This window comes from Haliotis asinina, chromosome 2 (assembly GCF_037392515.1).
Source record: "Haliotis asinina isolate JCU_RB_2024 chromosome 2, JCU_Hal_asi_v2, whole genome shotgun sequence".
Classification (NCBI taxonomy): domain Eukaryota; kingdom Metazoa; phylum Mollusca; class Gastropoda; order Lepetellida; family Haliotidae; genus Haliotis; species Haliotis asinina.
Window position 1 is genome coordinate 87,947,193 of NC_090281.1, and position 6,532 is coordinate 87,953,724.

A 6,532-nucleotide genomic window follows, 5' to 3' on the forward strand; every position below is an offset into this window, starting at 1 on the left:
GTTTCACCAGAATCAGATATTCACACGATATGGTATCGCATCTGATTGTCACATGATTAGGCAGCATGAGACACCGTAACATCACGTTTCTCTGCATATTCAAATACATATAACATACAATCATTTATCAAGAGCACATGTATTATTAAATACTTTTCAACAAATAACAAGCATATATATGTGTGTTCTTAAATATCAGAATCAAAGAACGCTTATCATCTATGGCAAAATCAGATCGAAAATCAACAATATCAGACCACATCATCAAATGTCCCAGTCACAACATAATTTGGTACTATGTAGAGATATTATCCAAATCCAACATCATTTCATCAACAGAACACTTGCAGAAGCAGTTCAGATCTGAAGAAACAAGCCATCAGTCAACAGAGATCAGGGATATATCTCATCCCAACTGCATACAATGAAGTGATAAAAACAACAGATTAGAGCTCACCAGCCATCATTACTAATTACTCGATCAGCCATGTATATTTTGTTTCGGCCTCAGTTACCACCGGCTTCCTCTTATAGCCACATCGTTATCACCATCCACTGTTGTTGTTGATCCCTTTGATTCATACCTACATGTTGTAGTAAAGAAGCTGTTATCCATAAAGAATCTTACTTTCTCATTACTCATCGACTTATAATAATGCTAATCAAAGAAACAAGCTCTGCGGGGCTAAGCTTTAAGCTTTCTATCCTTGTATCCTTGATATCTAGTTCATATCCGTCCATCATTATATAGTAAAGTATAATGACACTGAGTTAAGTCCATTAACATACACTGTAAGTATGTTTTGTGTGATATAACTTCATTTTAAGACTTTAAAATGTTTTGAGTATTAAAGCATAAATATATGAATTAGATAATGCATGGTCATTTTGACTTTTGCGTGTGGCCATTTTGACCTGTTCCCTGTGCGAAATAGATTTCAAGTTTTGGTAGCCATTCAGGGGCATGTAACTCTCAGATATAGCAATTCAGGCTATATCTGAAAGTTACTTGCCCACGAAAAAATTCTCAAGCCCTAAATTTGATTACGGAAACTAAGAAACAGCAGAGAGAAGTAGAAGAAACCCCTCGAAAAGCTCCTTAACCTGGGAGCCTATATAGATTATAGATTATCCCTGCCTTAACGTATGCCGCTGGTCGTCACGTAACCAGTGTAGCCAATATGGTGGCAGCATAGTATTTAAGATTGAGCCCGCTTTATTTTCAACAGCTGATTTAATTCGCTGTCTTGTAACAACTGAAATCCTACATGTAGAAGAAAGGTTAACTATTTTGTCACTTCAGTTTAAGTCAAATAATTGGTATTGGTGTCCATATTAGGACAGTAGATTTGTAGTAAAGTTTCAAGTCAGTATGTTATAGCTCACTAGTTTCTCATCTCGATTCACCGCGAAGATAGCTATAGACTAAATTGTGCTGATAAAAACTTCTTTCACACATTCGTTTAATGTTTAGAAGGGAAACATGCCTTTACTTGAAAGTTGTTTGCAAGTAATAGAGATAGTTTTATGACTTCCAAAAAATATTAGGGTGTAATTGAGGAGTGTGAAAAATATGGCATATCGCCTATCTGTTCTGATCCGACATTGAAATACACTGTACTACACGCCGTTGTTTGAGTACTAGTGTTTCTAGTTATTTCTGCTAAAAAACCCGTCCTTCACACACACCTTTAATTCTGTGTTAATGTGTTTGCAAGTAATAGTGATAGTTTCATAATATGAAAAAATGTTAGGGTGTATGTGATGTGTGTGAAACATGTGACATCTTGTCGATATCGACCTGATGCTTGTGATGTTTGAGGGTTATAGTTTCATAATTTCTTTCTTTCATGTTGATCTTATTGTTTGACAAAAGTGGAAAGTTATTTACGACGCTTTGTGACCTATCCCTGTTATAGATTATCCCTGGAAACAGTTTGCAAATAGATAAGAATAAGATATTGTCGGCATGACGCACGTTTCATCATAATGAATATTTTTTTAGACCATAATCTTGCATGATATAAAAGTGTATTAAACATAACAAGTCGAAAAGTAAAGTAATACATGTAGAAATGATCCCATGAAAATTCTCCAGCCAGTCGGGTGAGAGGCTGAGGAAATTCACTGGCCCAAATGAAGTTTCAGTAGCCACGGGCAGGTAGACCCCAGCTATTTTGCACACTGCTCAGGAGGCCTACAGTATTATGTCCAGAAATGCTAGTAAATTGAGACACTAAAGCAATTGCATCTCAGTAAATTGTACTATATGTTCGATTGGTAATTGAAAACAGCTAACGTGATAACATATGAAGAGATTATTACACAAGTTTCCCTCTCGCCAGTCATATCAGCCCGAGACTACCGGATCAGCCCGGGGGCAAGAGGTTTTCGCTGCCGTTCGCTTGACACCAATCATGAACTCGTTTGGTATAAGTGTTATTACACAGATGGTCTTATTGTAGCCTCTATAAACATCAACTGCAGATGCGCTCAGTCAAGGTTCAAAGAACACTTCCACATCCAGAGAATGTAAGTTCAATCCCAAGTATGTGTGACACTTCCACATATAGGACAGACCACGGTGACGTCAGTGTTTTGATCACGTGGTGCGCCCGAGTACTTCCGGTAGGCAGAAGTTAAACAGAAACACGAGAGAACCACACAAACTGCATACATTTGATCGTTGACTTTTCATACGTAACAACTCTTCCCGGTCTGTATTTCTTTTGGGGTGTTGCGTAATTAGACAAGTACACAACCTTTATCTTTCTAAAACATTTGTGCAAAGTATCATATTCACAATATCCAGATTTCATACTTCAGTACTCTGGCCCAATACTGCAAGTCTTCGTTTTTTAAGCAAAAATGTAATGCAAAAACTCCCTAGTGTTTGTCTCGCATTTCTTTCAAACAATACAAATACAAATTCTAAACAAATAATCCCTCACATCCTGTTTCCTTGCTTACATGTTGTCACAGAGTCAATGCTATAATCAGGAAAGGTGACTAATCTGCCTCACCTGCCAGTCATACATGTTACATAAACACCACTCCAAACCTTCCTTGTCAACTATAACACATGCATCTACAGTTCAAAAGTCTTTAAATGGCATTGAGTGACCATTTCATCACAGCTTTGCCTTCTTACGAAAACAGATAAAGAAGTAGCTTTCATCTAAGCTAAGTCTTTAAATGGCATTGAGTTATCATATCATCACATTAATTCCTACTTACAAATAACACATACAAAAGCAGCCTTGATCTATGCTAATCTCATCAACAGGGTGGATTCAAAACTTTCCAGACACACTTGTGGTAGACATCAGCAATATATTCTTTATTCCTAACAATCCAGTATGTAACTTGAACAGTCATCTCTCAAACATAATTTTCTCTTAGCAGACATCCAGCAAACACAGAGGTGATTTGCCATCGACATTGTGGTACTGTATCGGAAAAAGGTGTCCACTTTCCACATATTCATATGCTTTCAGTGACTTGAAGGGTCTCACAGATTCGAGGGTGAGCTGACCTGGGGTGTCTATCAGATAGAAATAAAATCTTAAGTACATCATCCGACCATTCTTTGCCTTCCACGCTACACCGGTTGCCATCGTTATCATCAGCCATTGTGGCTTTCTGCCTATCCATGTATGAGTGAGCGTGGTTTGTGACGTCACTTCCGTAAATATATGGACACCGCTATAACAAGCGCAACGTGTCTCTGAAAATTAATATATTTACATTTTGCAGCACAGATCGATGCACACTACTTCAAACAGTGACCGAGTCATGTGGCTGCACATTCATTTCTTAAACAAGATGTCACTGAACCAATATATTTTTACATGAAATTATCCGACTATACAGATTACTTGTAACAATCTTTTGACGGCAGAAATGATACAAAATAGAATATTTCAAACGTGAGATCTTTCAAGTATCTTTTTCATAAAATACAGGACTGCATAAATAGTTGCTTTCAACATTTATTGATACAAAAGCCTATTGTAGTGCGTTACGTTTGTAACCAAATTTCTTTGTATATATAAACATTGCAGTAAACCATGCAAAAACCCGAACAGGGCCCCGTTTCACAAAGCTCTCGTGAGCCTTACTCCCTATGTTGTACAGCACAGGAGGTTGAATACTGCGAGAAAAGTTACGAGATCTTATGCTTAAGAGAGGTTTGTGAAACGGGGCCCTGTTCGGGTTAGTCTTGGGTGACATTAGGAATCGAACTAATTGAGGAAGCACATTTTTTATTTAATGCAAGGGTGGATGTACTCATGTGATGTCAAATTAAGATCATAGTTTTGGATGGATATATCTTTTTCTTATGGCACTGAAGAAACGTTTGGCAAGCACCTGTTCAGTGTATTCGGGATATATTTCGCACAGTATAATATTTTAAAATGTATATTAAGATTGTATTTCGATCAAGATGCATCACATCAGAATATTAGTATATACATGACTTATTCTGTTGACAGTTCGTTTCTTGTTAAAGGTAAATGCGAACATGAATCGTACTCATTATGCAACAGCTAATCTGAAACTTCGGGGGATGTGGGAATCGAACCTGGGTCTTCGGTGTAACGAGCCAACGCTTTTACCACTCGACTATACTCAACGCCGCATTTGGAAAAGGAACCGTCTAAGTAAACTTATCCTCAGTACTTTCCGTTACACTCTACTGCTGAGGCTAACAAAACCTTATGGGAGGTCGTGTCGGGTAACCTTTGAGACTGATCAATCAGAACACAGCTTACCAAATCGCACATTCGCACATACCTTTTGAACTTTTTATCTCGAAAAGGTTTGTACCCGAACAATTCCGAATGCTATTTAGCGTACGCTCGCTTATGGGTGATGCACACGGCACACGTACAACCATGACAACAGCGAGTAAACAGACGCTGAAAATACTGTTTTAGCATTATTCAAGGATGTTATCTTGCGGAAATATCAGCTAATGGTAACCATGTCAACAGAAACCCCAAAGCGTATATACTGCAGGTCAAGTAACTGTGTTATATGCGAATTTTTGTTTGTGGAGAGATATGTGTCAGTGACCTGAATATTTTGAAAGTCCCTCTGATCCCTAAATAGTGGCCGTTGTCTGATTGGTTAGATCTATTTAACCGTCTCGCGTTTGACTGGACGGTCATTGGTCGCTCAAAGCAGGGAGCCTATATAGAGTAGAGTATCCCTGCTCAAAGGTTACCTTACGCGACCTTCTACTAAGTTCTGTTATACTCAGTGGTGAAGTGTAACGAAATACACTGATAATGAGTTTACTTAGACTGGAAAAGGAACTAGCAACACACTGCATCACGACAATGATACTTTTATCATTATAGGATATTTATATAGCGCACATCCATGCAACTATTGCTTGCTCAGGGCGCTGCCATTTGTTTCCCTCGATCAATGGATGTCCGTCTCAGCGTCACATTGTATTATCAATCTCAACTTACTGGGGAGTATACAACTCTTGCTGCCTCTAGGCGCACCGAGTTTATTGTGGTTCTCTCATCCTAACGAGGTACCCAATTTACAGCTAGGTGGACTGAGACACATAGCCACATGTACTTTGTCCAGTTTTACTGCACGTTGCTGTACCCACAACTAGGTTTTTGCACGTATTCATGTGGCCACAATCTGGTCATATACCAACGGATTCGTGGGTTCTTTTAAGTGCACAGGGTTGTGTACTGCACAGTAGGGGTTGTGACAACACTGTCTGCGAGTCTGCGGGTTGTGACAACACTGTCTGCGAGTCTGCGGGTTGTGACAACACTGTCTGCGAGTCTGCGGGTTGTGACAACACTGTCTGCGAGTCTGCGGGTTGTGACAACACTGTCTGCGAGTCTGCGGGTTGTGACAACACTGTCTGCGAGTCTGCGAACAAAGTTGACACCCCGGTTGTTACACCCGGTTACAGGTGGGCTCGATCCCGTCACCTCAATCTCGCTAGATCAATAGCCTGGCTCTTTGGTCAGCTCGCCCACCGCGCCCCATAATATCAGTACCCACGCATATGTTTGAGAAAATCACCATTTGTTTGATTTTTGAAACTTTTATAAACACATCACGTAGTGTTCCAGAATGTATCCAAATATTATTTGTGATAATCCATCATTATGATTCAAAATATAAGACTTGACACCCAGTGGCACACCCATTTAACACACCCTCGTCGTGGATTACCCACGTAGGTAATATGTTTGATATGTGTGAAAAGTCAGTGATATTGCAATTGATTGATAATATTCCTCAAAGCATCTCAAAACCATAATTTTATTCACTCACTCAAAGTGAACACAAAACTAAATTTTACTTTACAAATATCGCTACAGTTCACCTAATGGAATCAGTGCGTAAACGAAAGAGCAAACAGCATGAATTAAAATCAACAGCATGTTCTGGCGTGACTGCGCAGTGGTTATAACGTGACAGAACACGTTCCCAGGAAAAAGAATTGCGCCCAAACGCGCCCGCTTTTTTCGACTGCGCATAACCGGAA